A 17,806-nucleotide genomic window follows, 5' to 3' on the forward strand; every position below is an offset into this window, starting at 1 on the left:
TAATCATGCAAGTAAATTTAAAAACATTTCATCACATATGTTAAACAAGATAAGCCGGTAATAGTGATATATATAGATAGAAGTGTGTCAAAAAATATATACATCGTCTTCGATCATAGGTTTAAAACACCTTATGATCGGCAAAATGATAGTACAAAAAGTCAAAAATGTCACATGTGACTACAAAAGTGACTAGTCAATCACTGGTGGTGCTCTCTGTACGACACCACTGCGCGGGCTACCTTACGCAAAAATCTCCTAAACGGTCCAGGGACCGCGACTACGAAGCGCTGAAGCCTGATAGGAATGTCGTCCATAGTAGTCTCAGGTATATCTGCCGTGAGACGCTCTAGATCATGCTCCAACTCAGCTAGTACTTCTGCTGTCGCATCCTGTGGGGCCGGTACCGGTGCAGCTGGATGTAGTCTATCATAAGGCCGGAGGTTGGCTGGACGCTGTGGACCAACATCTGCATTTTGAAAAAGTTTACTATTAGTTTTGAGACGATATATATAAAAAATACAAAAAATACATAACTAGAAAACTTGTGAAAATAAAAAGTACCTCTGTCGTCCCATTGTTCTCCCTGTGGAAGAACCATGTCCGGATCACCTCTGAAATCCATTCCGGCATACGGAAAGTCCTGTATCACAAAAAGCTGGCCCTCTAACCAGTCAAAATAACTATCTGAGAATCGAACTACTGTCGCGCCCTCGTCAGGATGCCGGGCCATCACCGCAACCCATCGTATCAGCTTTGGCTGCTGGGGACCCAAGATATCAACAGTGAGTTGCTGAGGGATCAGCATTGGAATTCTCTCCAAGGCAAAGCTCACGACTATAGGCCCATATCCAAAAGTCTTTAGTCGTCCGTTCTTTGCCTTGGTCAGTTGGCTCTTCATATGAGCCGACACAGCTTCACACCAGTTGAAAATGGTGCCTTGGTAACAGTCAATTGCCATCCGCATTTGGGATCCGGAAGCAATGTGTAAAGCGGCCGCGCCGCAAATTCTGGTAACCGTGAACGCTATGACTTTGAGTTCCGGCAGAGTGATGTGTTTTATCTCTATGCCTTTTGAATGGTGAGCCCCAGGTGTGCACCAATTCTCGCGGAGACTATCAAGGGATTGGCCACCCGGCCTAGTCCCCGCAAGACTGAGTTGCTCACCTCTGTTTGGCAAGCCAGTGAGAAAGTATACATCCGAGGGCTCTATCTCGAGCTGGTGCCCTCCTATGTAAAAGCATTGTTCTTGTACGTTCCATCGCTCAACCAGCCATTCCAAGAATCTTACCTGGCCCCTCATGCCCGGTATGGTCCAATATTTGTATAATCCGCATGCTCTTAGGGCATCCAGGGAAGGTTGATGATTTATTGCAGCTTCATCTTCCTCTACATGCTCTCTTTCTCTCCAGTCTAACATGATTAATGCCCTGCATATCAAAAATAGCAATTAGAAATTAATTTGGGAATTTTTGGTGGTTTTTTGAGAGAGTTGGGGTTTTGAAATGCGCGTTTCTCGGAGGACGCACCCCGGCTTTGTAGCACAGGGCGCCCGGACGCAGCTGGCCTGAAGGCGGGCTGCGTCTTCCGACCGTTTTCCCGTATGAGAAAAAGTCGGGGGACGCAGGTCACCCGAAGGGCACCTGCGTCCGCCGAGAGGCGCATTCCAAAACCAAAACCCCCCAAAAAATGAAACTAAAACCTAAAAATTGATTCTAAACGGATAGAAATGCAGAGTAGGATGTGTAAAATACCTGGATGAGACGGCGTTCGATTCCGACGGTCAGATTTTCCGCAGCAACCACGGGAAGTTTCTTGTCAAAAGCTCCTTTTTCAACCTCAACAGTGAAACGGTAAAAATGACATGGTAAAAGGTCTTTTTATAGGTTTTTTGGATGAATTAGTTCATTTTTTACCATGAAAAGATGTTTTTGAATGTATTTTTGCCTATTTTAAACAGGTATGAGTAATGTGTCGCTTTTGTGCAGGACAAAGGGATTTCGAGGGAAATTGTAATTTTTCACAAACAAAAATATCAGAGTCATCTTTTAAGCCCTTTTCTGACTCCTAAAACATGAAAAGATCGCCGAGTGTTTCTTTTTCACTCGTTAAAACGGAATTAAAAGACGGTCCCCTTTTAGCTCTTTTCTGACCGCAAAATCAGGAAAAGATTGCCGGGTTTTTGTCGTTTCGAACTCGATAAGGAAATAAAACGACGTGTCCTTGATCGCTTTTTACTTTTCAGGTTAACGACACTATTATGAAAGTACTCCTTGGTCGCAAGATCAAGCGGTTCCCCCAGGTATTATTTTATACTTTTTCGGGCTTGAGGGACACAAATATACGAAAAAGTTCAACGTGGAGTCTCCTTTAGTTTTTTCAGACTCTCTAAAATTGAAAAACGCCGAGTTTCTCCTATACTGGGCTCGTTAAACTTTTACAGTAGAGGACCTGTTCAATTACAAACAGGAACGAACCACTCCTTCCTAGGGTTCGAATTTAAACTAGGTTGGACTCGTCCGAAGGATGAGCTTATAATCAAGCATATGTTATCCTCCTCAAGCTTGTTAAAAATAAAGAGGTACTTGCCAGAAATGGTGGGGGAAAAAAGAGAAGAATGAACCTATTTGTCACCTTTTGTCTCAGAAGAAACTTTATTACCGCTCTTGAACACGACACTTTTCATTCACCTGGGTTGGGAAATCTTTTACCTCACAGTTGACCAAATCACTTTGAAAGTCTTTAACCGGGTTCCAGGGGTTAACTTTGAGTTATTCGTCACCAAGCCATCTGTTGTGTCGTTATGTGTTCAAGAGGTCTGCAAGCAAAAACTTTCATCTGCAAAATACTTGTCATCCATTTGACCATCCCTGAGTCAGTCCTTACAGCAACATTTCTTCAACTTGAACAATGATTTCGTGTTGCGGGCTTGCCTGCAACGGGTCGCTTTCTATCGACATCGACACATTATCTAGAAAGATGACTTAGGAATCGACAGTACCTTGAAGTCTGCATGCATCAATGGCAGGTTTCTCGCCTTTGACGTCAGTTTACATCATTGACTTTCGATCAAAGGATTCCGTGAAGTGTTCGACATCAAAACATCTATTCACATTTCACGGGTTGTGCTTGGTACTTTGAGAACCATTGACATTACTGGTGGTTTCTCTCACGCTTGTTAACAGTTTACATCATTGACTGGTAATCAAGTGGTTTCTACCATGTTCGACATCGAATCATTTAATCACATGGCTAGAATCGTACCAATTCGGGAAGTAGAAGTGAAGACCCTGGATCTAGTTTCTACCATCCAGGCTGCGAGGAGTTTTGTATTCATTATCTATGTAGACTAATCATAAACAGATGGCTGCGTCCATACTGTGTCTACAAAAGTCTATAAAAATGATGTACTGCAAGATCATTCCTGTATCAGAATAGTTAGTCCATTAGTTAAAGTTTTGAATCTGAGTATGGGAATGCCTACCTCAGTGATGATATAATCTTATCCATGTATTTTGTGTTGAAAATTGCAGGTTCCAACCAGGCCATCCACAAGGCAATCCTTGAAATGATAAAGCGCTTCACCCTTCCTAGAATTACAAAACCCTATTCTATTCCAGGCTTCGCACTTTAGGGGGCAATCTGTTACACTAAAAAATGTCACCTTGACTACTTACAGTTAGTATGGCTCAAATCAACAGTCATGCTACCCTCTTAGGCAAGTCTCATGCCTCTGTTATCCATCTCAAACTCAAAGAAGAGAGAAAGTCTTGTAAAAACTATGTTTATCTCTGGGGTCGCAGGTTCTCTCTAGCCTTACCTGCGGGGACGCTGACCTTGTTCACAAAATCTGCGTCCAAGGACGCTCTGTATGTTAAGGGACAGGTGCGTCCCTCTGTAAAAGGCAAAATGCGCGAGTTTTATCTTGAAAAAGTTACTTGTGGTTACTTCTAGAACATTCTAGAGGTCGGTTTGATGAAATGGATGCGCCTCCAGTTGGTTCATGTATCTCTATTAAGGGGGAACTTATCCCATCAATAAGGGAGCTATCCCACCCATAGAGGGGGATGATCCCATTGATAGTGGACCTGAATAACCTCTTTACAGCACTATAAATAAAGGCATTGAGCCAGAAGGAGAAGAGGTTGGAACTATACATTTTCTTTGGGTAAATGCTGCAGGATTTAGGTCTTCCATTAGAGCCTTTGTGAGGAGAGATTGTCTTCACTTGATTCTACTTGGGAGAGGGTGAGCTTTGTCAAAGTAGAGGAAAACCCTTGATGGACCCTGGGAGGAACTTGCACAACACCAAGGCCAGGTTGTAAGAGTTTCTTTGTTTCGTTATTAATACAAACTGGTTTATTTTTCTCAATAGCTTGTGTTAATGAGTTATTTCATGTGTTCCTTGGTCTGCATGTTGAATATATGTTTTATTATATGAAATGCAAGTGCTTGGTAATTGTTTGATTGTTTGTGGTTGCAGGAATTGACTTGAAGGAGGAGCTCATCCGGATCGTCAAGAACGGACTTCAACAACAGCGTTTTGGAATAAGGTAAGCCTAAACACTTGTAGTTTTCATGTTGTAAAAGGTGTATTTAGAGAAAGATCACTCCATTTTGTCTTGTTTGTCATTAGAATGTCTTAGACTTCTAGGAAGGTCAGTCGTGTCCGCACCCTTGACAGATTCCATGTGACACATCCAGATATACAATCACAAATTTACCAATGAATTCCTTTAGCATCTTGTTCATCAAATGCATGAACGTGCTAGGGGCATTGCTCAATCCAAATGGCATAACCAGCCATTCATATAAGCCTTCATTAGTCTTGAAAGCTTTCTTCCACTCACCACCTTCTTGAATCCTGATTTGGTGGTAGCCACTTTTCAGGTCTATCTTTGAAAAGTATGCTGCTCCACTCAAACAATCCATCATATCATCCACCTGTGTTAAAGAAAACCTGTACCTGATAGTGATCTTGTTAATTGCCTGGGAATCAGTGCACATCAGTTCATTTCTTTGGAGCTAAAATAGTTAGAACTGCACAAGGGCTTAAACCTTCCTGAATCAGTCCTTTATCCAACAACTCCTGCACCTGCTTCCTGATTTCTTCATTTTCCTTTGGACTCATATGGTAAGTAGCTTTCCTTGGCAAACTGGCTCCTGGAATAAACTCGATATGGTGACTAATGCTCTTCTTTGGTGGTAATTTGTCTTGTAGATCATCTACCACAATATTTTCCTGCAACATGTCATGTATCTCTTTAGGTAAGTCAGTGACCTCAGTATTGATCAATACTAGTTTTGGCCTTCGTACAACTGCATATTTTACCTCATCATCCTCCATCTGTCGCAGAAACTCTTTTCCACCTAACACTAATGATTTTGTCCCACTGGTTTCTATAGCATCCTCTTCCTTCATGGGCACTAGTGTATGCTTTATCCCATCTTTAACAAACTTGTAACAATTTGTTTCCCCGTGATGGAAGACATTACTATCATACTGCCATGGTCTACCCAACATAATGTGGCACACGTCCGTAGGCATGATATCACCAGTCACCTTGTCCTTGTACTTGCCAATATGAAACTCTACTCGCGTTGCTCATCGACCAGCAGTTGGTGACCTTTCTACAACCAAGACACCCTATATGGAGTTGGATGATTCATCTTCTTCAAACCCAATTTCCCCACCATTTCAGTAGCTACCAGATTATCAATACTTCAACTATCTATGATTAATTTGCATCATTTCCCATGCAAATTGCACACAGTCCGGAACAATGCATTCCTCTATGTCTGATTAGCTACTTCCTAGGCTGGTTTCAATAATACCTTATTCAACACCAAGGCTTCCCTAGTTTCAAGCATATTTTCCACCTCCTGTAGTGGTTCCTCTGCTTCATCAGGCTGAGTGACATATGCTCCCCTATGTCTAGTTTGTTCATTTTGAGGACATTCAAAGGACTTCTGTCCCCACTTGTGACACTTGTAACACTAATGGGAATTTCCACTGCCTCTGCCATTACCTCTTCCTTGTTGGTATGACCTTCCTCCTCTAGTGTTACCTTCCCTTCCAATCTGTCCTGAAGTCTTCGAACTACTACCCTCTTCATTGCTGTTGGCAGTCCTACCTTTGCCAAAGGACTATCCCTAACCTTTGCTACAACCATGTCCTCTTCTAGCATTTTGTTTCCTAGCAATATTTTCCTCTGCCTTCAAATCATTCTGATCGGCTTCCTCTATGGTCTTAGGGGAAAGAATACAAATTTCGTTTATGATCTCCATCCATAGACCATTTACAAACCTCATTCTTTTCTCAGGGGTATCTTCAACATGACCAGCTCTCAGGTTTACTTTATAAAATTCTTCAGTATATTCCTTTACAGTCATCATTCTTTGCCTCATGTTTTGTACTTGTATATAAAGGGCAATTTGGTAATCTTCAGGCATAAATTTGCTCTTCATTCTAGCAATCATCCTATCCCATTTTTTAATCAATTTTTTGTTCAATCTCCTCCTTTCTGCCTATACATTGTCCCACCATAGTGCTGCATGTCCCTTCAACTTGGTTATAGAAAACTTGATCCTCTTGTCTTTGTTGATTTCTTCATATTCAAAATATTTATCTAGTTCACTTATCCAGTCTAACAATGCCTCTGAGGACAAACTTCCATCATAATTAGAGAGCTCTAGTATTGGATTGCTACTAGCCAATAAAATTGACCTCAGTAGTTTAATCTCTGGTCCTTCTTCATCTGACCCATCTATCGTGGCTGTGTTTTCCTCCTCACTGTCATCTGCACCTTCCGGATCTCTACGCATTCTTGCTTCCACTACTGCTAAACTTGCAGTTAAAGTCCTAATAACTTCTCATAACCCTTCATCTGCTACTCTTCTGATGGCTCTACCTCAACCCTTTATTCTTACCTCCATCTTTACTAAGAGAAAGGAACAACCTGACTCTGATACCAAAAATTGGTGGCAATCCCAAGGAGGGACACGTAGCAATGACCGTTTAACTCTTATCATTTTTCGAATTAAACAGTGGTAGGGTTTTGATGTGAGGTTTTAATGTGATTTATGTTTTTCGGCTTGCCCTTCGTATTGGCCTTGGGTTTGCAAACACGGCCTATCACACCTGCTGAGGGTATTTGGAACTCATTCTTTCATTTTTGTGGTCTGGTTCGGCTCTATGGGTGCACTGTGCTTTCACTTGGTTCTTGTGATTGTTGGTAAGCATTGTGCCTTGCTTGTCCCATATGGTGGTTTGTTAGTGTTGTGCCTTGCTTGTTCCCTATGGTGGTTTACTTCGCTGGTTCTTGGGGGTTTTCAGGTCAATTTTCCACCTGCAAGTCGATTCATCTCTGTCACCCAGCTCATACTTTGTCTCTACTCTGTTTTATGATGATTGTTTTCTTGATGTTGGGTCTAGTGATGATTTGGCTCTATGCAAACATAGGTTCTTACCTTGCTACTGCAGTGGATGGCTCAACGAACTCATTCTCAAGTAATTTTCTTGTTCCGGTTTCATTTCCTCCTTTCGTTTTTAAGTCTCTAACCCTTTGGCTCCTTAGTGAGTAGGAAAAACTCTCTCATGGCATTTCCATTGAGAGAAACCCTCTTTTGCGAGTCTCATCTCTCATCCTCTATCATAGAGTTAGTCCTTCTCTAGGTAAATCATCGCTCCTTTCTTAGTTATTTGTTTCACTATATTGTTGTTCTCGTGGCCCTACTTAAGTGCTACCCTACTTTATGGTGGTGTGTAGGTCATTCCAGGGGAACACTGCTCCACAGCCTCATCCTTAGGATTTTTCGCTGGCTTAGGGAAAACCTAGGTAGGGTCTTTCCATGGTTGTATCTTTCGTTTTCTTGCTCTGTCTTTAGTTGGGTATAACCCTTGTGGTTTTTCTTCCTCCATGTATATGTGTGGTTTCAGGGGTTTTCATGCCCTCGCTGTTTGACTAGTATTAGTATGGTTTCAGGGGTTTTCATGCCCTCATTGTTTGACTAGTATGGGCCTGTGAATTGTAGTTTTTGGTTTTCATGGGTTTCGGAACCCTCCACGGTTTTTGGGTTATATAATTTGTACAATGAACTGTTAAATGGGAAATGAAATGAATGCATAATTATGCTTGAATGTTGAATATAAAAGTACCTATTCTTTGTCTATGCTGGCTTTGCCTTTGTCTGGTTCCTGGTCTGAGATGCCTTCTATCACAAGTTTCTTGTTGATGTCATTCGACTTCTTAATGAGGTACTTCATTGTTTTGCTTTCAATACAATCTCTGAAACATTTATGCACAAGAAAAAAAATTGTCCTACTTCCTTAATGACAGGTTCTAGATTCATTTTCTTTTATAGATATTCAAGACAATTTTAAATTACAAATCCTGATTCCTCTCTTCTCTCCGGATGGCAGCCCCTCAATCAGTCCCTGATTTTTCTTTTTCAATGCATTACTATTAGTTTATTTATAGTTGAGGAGATGTTCCTCAGTTACCTTTCAGTTATCTAACAGTTTCTTTAAACATGCCCGTAACTAATCCTATATTGACTTGCTTGCCTAATTTTTAAAGAATAATGGCTGAGTCAGCCTTAGTTTAAATAAAACAAAATAAAATAGCAAAATAAAAAACCATTTCCCAGCTATCGCCTTTTCAGTCAGATGCTCTTGCATCACTAAGATAGTAAAAAATATATATCTTTTTTAATTGTTAATTAGGGACATAATTCACAACTTATAACCATTAATTAATATCAATTTCAAATGTCAATGATTAAGGGTTTTATTTAGTGCTGAAATAGTTGTGTGGATGAAGTTATGTAGAGATAGTTGTGCATGTGCAGAGGTTATGCAGAGAACAAATGCATGTGTAGAATCTATGTGGAATAAGGGAAGTGTAGAGGGGTCTTTTAGTTGTAATGTGTTTTGGTATTAGTTTTATTATAAATATATTTTGTAGGTTGCATAAGTACATACAATGAAATCTTGAAAGATGTTTGCACACAATGGAATATGTTGTTTTGAGGTAGCTTGTGCAAAGAAAAAAAAATTCTGCCCATGATATTTGGGTCGCGCATTTATTAATATCAATTATGTCAATGACTTACAAAAGGCAATCGATGATTTGAATGCTAACATGACTTGTACTTAAGTGTAGGTTTGTTTTCTATTAATCAGAGGGCAGAGATCGAGAGGATGAAAAATATGGATGACATTTTTATCTTTGTATTGTGTTTCAAATGCAAAATATTCATGGGTGGTGATTTCTAGGGAAACAAAAAATGCAAATATTTGAAATAGTTAGTATAGTGAGAGGAGAAACATTATTTACAATGATAGAGAAAACAATGGGCCATGTATCATTTTCTATTTGCAAATTGTGGTTATTTCCTTAAATAAACAAGTATATTTGAAGTTGTGCTCGAACGATAGCAGTAGTGCAGAGATAGAGAAGTTGTACAATACTGCAAGCTTCTAAACCAAGGAAAATTTTAAGGATGGAAAATTTTCTTGAATTTTAAGAACATTGGCAAATCTCAATAATCCCTAATATGAAAACTATAAAATGTTTTTTTTTTTTTGGCTTTGAGGTTTCTGCAATCTTCAAATTTGTGTAGAACTTCTTCCGGATTCATCACATTAATTTTATTTAGATCAGCGTTTCAAACCAGCAATGGTGGTTCATCTTTAGGATGTTATTGTTCTAATTGTCTTTGTTATTTCATTTGTTTTAATTATGTTTTATTGCCTCAATTATATTAATTTAGATTTGTTTATAAGATATAACTTTAATAGGCTATGTTGTTTTAGATTTATACCCTAATTTAATTTTATTATGCTTTTATTGCAGTTATCTTTTACTTGTGCATGGTTTTGTTTTTCTAATAATTAAGTAGGTATATCCCAGTTATATTAATAATGTATAAGTTTGTTGATATTATATTTTTAATTCATAAATTAATATATTATTATTCTAATTTTCTTTTGTTTTTCAAGTTGTTTTGATTATGTTTTATTGTCTTAACTATATTATATTAAATTTGCTACTGTAGATGTCTTATCATGCATAGTGTTGTTTTTCTAATAATTAAATTGGTATATCTAGTTATTATTAATAATTATTGAGTTTGTTTATATTATATTTTAAGTTCTATATTATAGTAATATTAATAATGTATATTGTATAATATAGTTCCCTATTTCGATGTAAGAGTAAAGATTTTGATTGATACATTTGAGTTTTTTGAGTTACAGTTAATTTAATTATAAGTTAACCATGTTATTATAATGGGCCTATGGTTATTTTGATTGTACCCTATTTAATCTAATTATGTGTTTTATTAATGATGCATTCTAATAATATCTGTTATGAAGTATAACATTGATGTTATTAATAATGTATTAAGATTTTTATATTCTATATATGAGTTGATGTTAATTCTAATTATTTTGTTATTCTTTTTGAGTTGTTGTAAATTTTTAATTACTAGTTAACTGAAGTTAGGGATGGGTAAGCTTGGATGATAAGGTTGGAATCCTGTTTTCACTTATGGTACATCTGTCATCTCTATTGATGTTATCGGGGTGTTTGTTAATTTCTATGGCTTCTCTGAATTTCCTTGTGAAGTAGTGATCACTTCTAGCTAGGATGCAAGTGTCTTCTATACAAATGTGGTGTTTGGTTTTTGTAGAATGTTCTAATAAAGCTGGTGATCATGTTTGTTGATGTTTCTTTTGGGGGGCTTTGAATTCCTAAGAGTGATGGAACAATCTTGTTTGATTTGTTCTTTTATGCTATCAGGAAGGTTTTTGATGCCACACTCAACGTTGCACAAAATGTCTTCAACCGGGATCTGGCAAGGGGTAATAGAGAAGTTTAAACCTGTCCTTAATAAATTGAGGATATGTTCATTTAGTTGGAGGTTAGATAGATTTACGACTAGCTTATCATTGTTATTTTTGGGTTTATTATTATTATTGGAGTGTATGGTTGGGTCAATATTAAAAGGTTGTTCCATGTTATCAACTGGTTGTTGGAGAGAAAAATTGGTCTCTTCTAATTTGTGGTGTATTGTTGGATGCGAGGTGGTTGGTTTGTTAGTTATGAGGGCTGATCTAGGTTGTGAGGGTTTGGGTGATAGTATAGACGAGTGAGTCATTATATGTGTGGGAGATGTTGTAGGTTGGAATGGATGCATAGGTTGTTGCGTGGAGGACAGTGTGGGTGTAGGGGTTAATGTGGGTTGGGCTGGGGATAAATATTCAGGGGTTAATCCTACACCCACACTATCCTCCACACAATTACATATACCTACGTCCATGCCCCAACTACCTTCTACGTCTCTGCTATAACTATCTACCCTTTCCTTGCCCCAGAATACAAATACGCCCCTGCTCCTTCCAACGGACCTACCCAGGCCATCTCCCATGCATTTGAAAATAGAAAACCATCGGACATCATGGAGCCATGCTACCTACGCAGACCCAACTTTGTCTCCTCTTCATTTTGCATAGCATCTTCAATCACCCAAACTCTTGACTACGTCCCTGGTCCAGCAATCCTTGCTCCCTCCTATGCCTCCACCCTAAGAGAAGCCATATCCCACGCAATCAAAACAACTCTAGACTACGTCCCTACTCCAACAATGGTTGCTCCCTCCTACGCATCCAACCCAAGAGAGACCATCTCCCATGCAATCAAAACAGTGTCCATCCTATCACTCAACATACAAACCACTTAGTACCCACGCGACTCCGGCACTACTCTATGCGTAACCACTCGAAACTATTCAACCTCAGCAACCATTCCACCCTATGTTTACACCCCAAGCCATACCATCTCCCACGCAATTTAACACTGACAACTTATCCCATCCCACTCATCTACCCAAAACACTAAACATTTATCCCCAACCTAGTCCATATCATCCCCTATGCACACAATGTCCTCCACGAAAACAAACTATTTATCCCTAACCCAACCCACATTAACCCCTATGCCCACACAGTCCTCCACACAATTACATATAGGTACGTCGTTGCACCAGCTACCTCCTGTGCCTCTGCTATAACTATCTACCCTGTCCTTGCCCAAGAATACCAATACACCCCTGCTCCTTCCCATGCACCTACCCAGGCCATCTCCCACACATTTGAAAATAGAAAACCATCAAACATCACGCAGCCATATCACCAACGCAACCCCAACTTTGTCTCCTCTTCATTATGCGCAGCATCTTCAATCGCCTAAACTCTAGACTACGTCTCTACTCCAACAATCCTTGCTTCCTCCTACACATCCACCCCAAGAGAAACCATCTCCCATGTAATCAAAATAAATCCAGACTACGTCCCTACTCTAGCAATCCTTGCTCCCTCCTACGCATCCAACCCAAGAGAAGCGATCTCACGCAATCAAAACAAGTCCCATCCAATCACTCAACATACAAACCACTTAGTACCCACACAACTCTAGCACTTCTCTCTGCGTAGCCACTCCAAATTGTTCAACCCCAGCAACCATTCCACCCTACGCTTACACCCCAAGCCATACCATCTCCCATGCAATTTAACATGCACAAGTTATCCCATCTCACGCATCTACCCAAAACACTAAACATTTATCCCCAACACACACAATGTCCTCCACACAAACATATTATTTATCCGCAACCCAACACGCATTAACCCCTATGCCCATGCTATCCTCCATGCAATGACATATAGCTATGTCCATGCCCCAACTACCCTCTGCGTCTCTACAATAGCTATCTATCTTGTCCTTGCCCCAAAATACAAATACACTGCTGCTCCTTCCCACGCACCTACCCAGGCCATCTCCCACGCATTTGAAAATAGAAAACCATCAGACATCATGCAGCCATACCACCTATTTAGCTCCAACTTTGTCTCCTCCTCATTCTACGCAGCATCTTCAATCACCCAAAATCCAGACTATGTCCCTGCCCTGGCAATCCCTGCTCCTTGCTATGCATCCACCACAATAGAATCCATCTACCACGCAATCAAAACAAATTGAGACTATGTCCCTACTCCAGCAATCCTTGGTCCCTCCTACGCATCCAACCCAAGAGAAGCCATCTTCCACGCAATCAAAATAGGGCCCATCCTATCACTTAACATACAAACCACTTAATACCCACGCAACTCCGGCACTCCTCTCTGTGCAACCACACCAAACTGTTCAACCCTGACAGCCATTCCACCCTATGCTTACACCCCAAGCCATACCATCTCCCATGCAATTTAACATGCACAACTTATCCCATCCCGTGCATCTACCCAAAACATTGAATATTTATCCCCAACCGAGCCCACATCATCCCCTACGCACACAATGCCCTCCACGCAAACAAATGATTTGTCCCCAACCCAACCCACATTAACCCCTATGCCCATGCTGTCCTCCACACAATTACATACATCTACGTCCATGCCCCAACTACCTTCTGCATCTCTACTACAACTATCTACCTCGTCCTTCCCCGAGAATACAAATACAACCCTGCTCCTTCCCACACACCTACCCAGGCCATCTCCCACGCATTTGAAAATAGAAAACCATCAAACATCACGCAGCCATAACACCTACACAGCCCCAACTTTGTCCCCTGTTCATTCTGCGTAGCATCTTCAATCGCCCTAACTCCAGACTACGTCCCTTCTCCTTCCCACACACCTACCCAGGCCATCTCCCACGCATTTGAAAATAGAAAACCATCAAACATCACACAACCATAACACCTACACAGCCCCAACTTTGTTTCCCCTTCATTCTGCGTAGCATCTTCAATCGCCCTAACTCCAGACAACATCCCTGCTCCAGCAATCCCTGCTCGCTCCTATGCATCCACCCTAAGAGAAGCCATCTCCCATGCAATTAAAACAACTCCAGACTATGTCCCTACTCCAGCAATCCTTGCTCCCTCCTATGCATCCAACCCAAGAGAAGCCATCTCCCACGTAACAAAACAGGGCCCATCCTATCATTGAACATACAAACCACTTAGTACCCACGCAATTCTAGCACTCCTTTCTGTGCAGCCACTTCAAACTATTCAACCCCAGTAACCATTCCACCCTACACTTACACCGCAAGACATACCATCTCCCATGAAATTTAACATGCACAACTTATCCCATCCCACGCATCTACCGAAAACACTAAACATTTATCCCCAACCCAGCACACATCATCCCCTACGCACACAATTTCCTCCACACAAATAGATTATTTATCCGCAACCCAACACACATTAACCCCTATGCCCACACTATCCTCCATGCAACTACATACAGCTACATCCATGCCCTAGCTAACTTCTGCATCTCTGTTATAGCTATCTACCCCGTCCTTTCCCCAGAATACAAATACACCCTTGCTCCTTCCCACGCACCTACCCAGGCCATCTCCCACGCATTTGAAAATAGACAACGATCCAATATCACACAGCCATAACACCTATGCAGCCCCAACTTTGTCTCCTCTTCATTCTGCATAGCATCTTCAATCGTCCTAACTCCAGACTACGTCCCTACTCCAGCAATCACTGCTCCCTCCTATGCATCCACCCTAAGAGAAGCCATCTCCCATGCAATCAAAACAACCACATACTACATCCCTACTCCAACAATCTTTGCTCCCTCCTATGCATCCAGCCCAAGAGAAGCCATCTCCCATGCAATCAAAACAGGGCCCATCCTATCACTGAACATACAAACCACTTAGTACCCATGCAACTCTATCACTCCTTTCTTTGCAGCCACTTCAAACTGTTCAACCCCAACAACCATTCCACCCTACGCTTACACCCCAAGCCATACCATCTCCCATGCAATTTAACATGCACAACTTATCCCATCCCATGCATATATCGAAAAAACTGAACATTTATCCCCAACCCAGCACACATCATCTGCTACGCACACAATTTCCTCCACGCAAATAGATTATTTATCTGCAACCCAACCCACATTAACCCCTATGCCCACGCTGTCCTCCACACAATTAGATACAGCTACATCCATGCCCGAGCTACCTTTTGCGTCTCTGCTACAACTATCTACCCCGTCCTTTGACGAGAATACAAATACACCCTTGCTCCTTCCCACGCACCTACCCAGGCCATTTCCCATGCGTTCTAAACTAGACAACCATGAAACATCACATAACCATAACACCTATGTAGCCCCAACTTTGTCTCCTCTTCATTTTGCATAGCATCTTCAATCGCCCTAACTCCACACTACGTCCCTACTCCAACAATCACTACTCCCTCCTACGCATCCACCCCAAGAGAAGCCATCTCCCATGCAATCAAAACAACTCCAGACTATGTCCCTACTCCAACAATCCTTGCTCCCTCCTACGCATCCAACCCAAGAGAAGCCATCTCCCATGCAATCAAAACAAGGCCCATCCTATCACTGAACATAGAAACCACTTAGTACCCATGCAACTCTAGCACTCCTCTCTGTGCAGCCACTCCAAACTGTTCAACCCCAACAACCATTCCACCCTACACTTACACCCCAAGCCATACCATCTCCCACGCAATTTAACATGCACAACTTATCCCATCCCACGCATCTACCCAAAACACTAAACATTTATCCCCAACCTTGCCCACATCATCCCCTATACACACATTGTCCTCCACGCAAACAAATTATTTATCCTCAACCCAACCCACATTAACCCCTACACCCACATTATCCTCCACGCAATTACATACAGCTACATCCATGCCCCAACTACCTTTTGTGTCTCTGCTACAGCTATCTACCTCGTCCTTGCCCTAGAATACAAATACACCCCTGCTCCTTCCCACACACCTACCCAGGCCAAGTCCCACACATTTGAAAATAGAAAACCATTAGACATTATGCAGCCATACCACCTACACAACCCCAACTTTGTCTCCTCTTCATTCTGCACAGCATCTTCAATCGCCCAAACTCCAGACTCTGTCCCTACTTTAGCAATCCTTGCTGACTCCTATGCATCCACCCCAAGAGAAGCCATCTCCAATGCAATCAAAACAACTCCAGACTACATCCCTACTCCAGCAATCCTTGCTCCCTCCTATGCATCCAACCCAAGAGAATCCATCTCCCACGCAATCAAAACAGGGCCCATCCTATCACTCAACATACAAACCACTTAGTACCATGCAGGTCCAGCACTCCTCCCTGTGTAGCCACTCCAAACTGTTCAACCCCAGCAATGACTCCACCCTATGCTTACACCCCAAGCCATACCACCTCCCACACAATTTAACACGCACAACTTATCGCATCCCACGCATCTACCGATGCCAAAATATTTATACCTAACCTAGCCCACATTAACCCCTACAGCCATGCTGTCCTCCACGCAACAACCTGCACATCCACTCCAACCTACGACATCTCCCACAGATATAATGACTCACTTGTCTATACTGTCACCCAAACCATCACAACCTGAATCAGCGCTCATAACTAATAACCCAACCACCTCGCATCCGATAATACACCACAAATTGGAAGAGACCAATCTTTCTCTCCAGCAACCAGCTGATAACATGGAACAACCTTTTAATATTGACCCAACCACACACTCCAATAATAATAATAAACCCAAAAATAACAACGATATTCCAGTCATAAATGTATCTAACCTCCAATTAAATAAATATATCCTCAATTTATTAAGGAAAGGTTTAAACTTCTCTATTATCCCTTGCTAGATCCCAGTTGAAGACATTTTGTGCAGCATTGAGTATGGCATCAAAAGCCTTCCTGATAACATAAAGGAACAAATCAGACAAGATTGTTCCATCACTCTTAGGAAATCAAAGCCCCCCAAAAGCAACATCAGCAAACATGATCATCAACTTTAGTAGAACATTCTTAAAAGACCAAACACCACATTTGTATAGAAGACACCCGCATCCTAGCCAAAAGTGATCACTACTTGATAAGGAAATTCAGAGAAGCCATAGAAATTAACAAACACCCCAATAACATCAATAGAGATGACGGATGGACCATAAGCGAAAACTGGATTCCAACCCTATCATCCAAAGTTACCCATCCCTAACTTCAGTTAACTAGTAATTAAAAATTTACAACAACTCAAAAAGAATAACAAAATAATTAGAATTAACATCAACTCATATATATAATATAAAAATCTTAATACATTATTAATAACATCAATTTTATACGTCATAACAGATATTATTAAAATGTATCATTAATAAAACACATAATTAGATTAAATAGGGTACAATCAAAATAACCATAGGCCCATTATAGTAACATGGTTAACTTATAATTAAATTAACTGTAACTCAAAAAATCTCAAAGATATCAATCAAAATCTTTACTATTACATAGAAATAGGACACTATATTATGCAATATGCATTATTAATATTACTATAATAATATATATTTATAGTATTACTATAATATAGAACTTAAAATATAATATAAACAAACTCAATCATTATTAATAACAAGTAGATATACCAATTTAATTATTAGAAAAACAACACTATGCATGATAAGACATTTACAATAGCAAATTTAATATAATATAATTAAGACAATAAAACATAATTAAAACAATTTGAAAAACAAAAGAAAATTAGAATAATAATATATTAATTTATGAATTGAAATATAATATCCACAAACTTATACATTATTAATATAGCTAGGATATACCTACTTAATTATTAGAAAAACAAAAGCATGCACAAGTAAAAGATAATTGTAGTAAAAACATAGT

This window comes from Pinus tabuliformis, chromosome 8 (assembly GCF_031772625.1).
Source record: "Pinus tabuliformis cultivar Carrire ecotype Pingquan chromosome 8, CPIR1, whole genome shotgun sequence".
Classification (NCBI taxonomy): Eukaryota; Viridiplantae; Streptophyta; class Pinopsida; order Pinales; family Pinaceae; genus Pinus; species Pinus tabuliformis.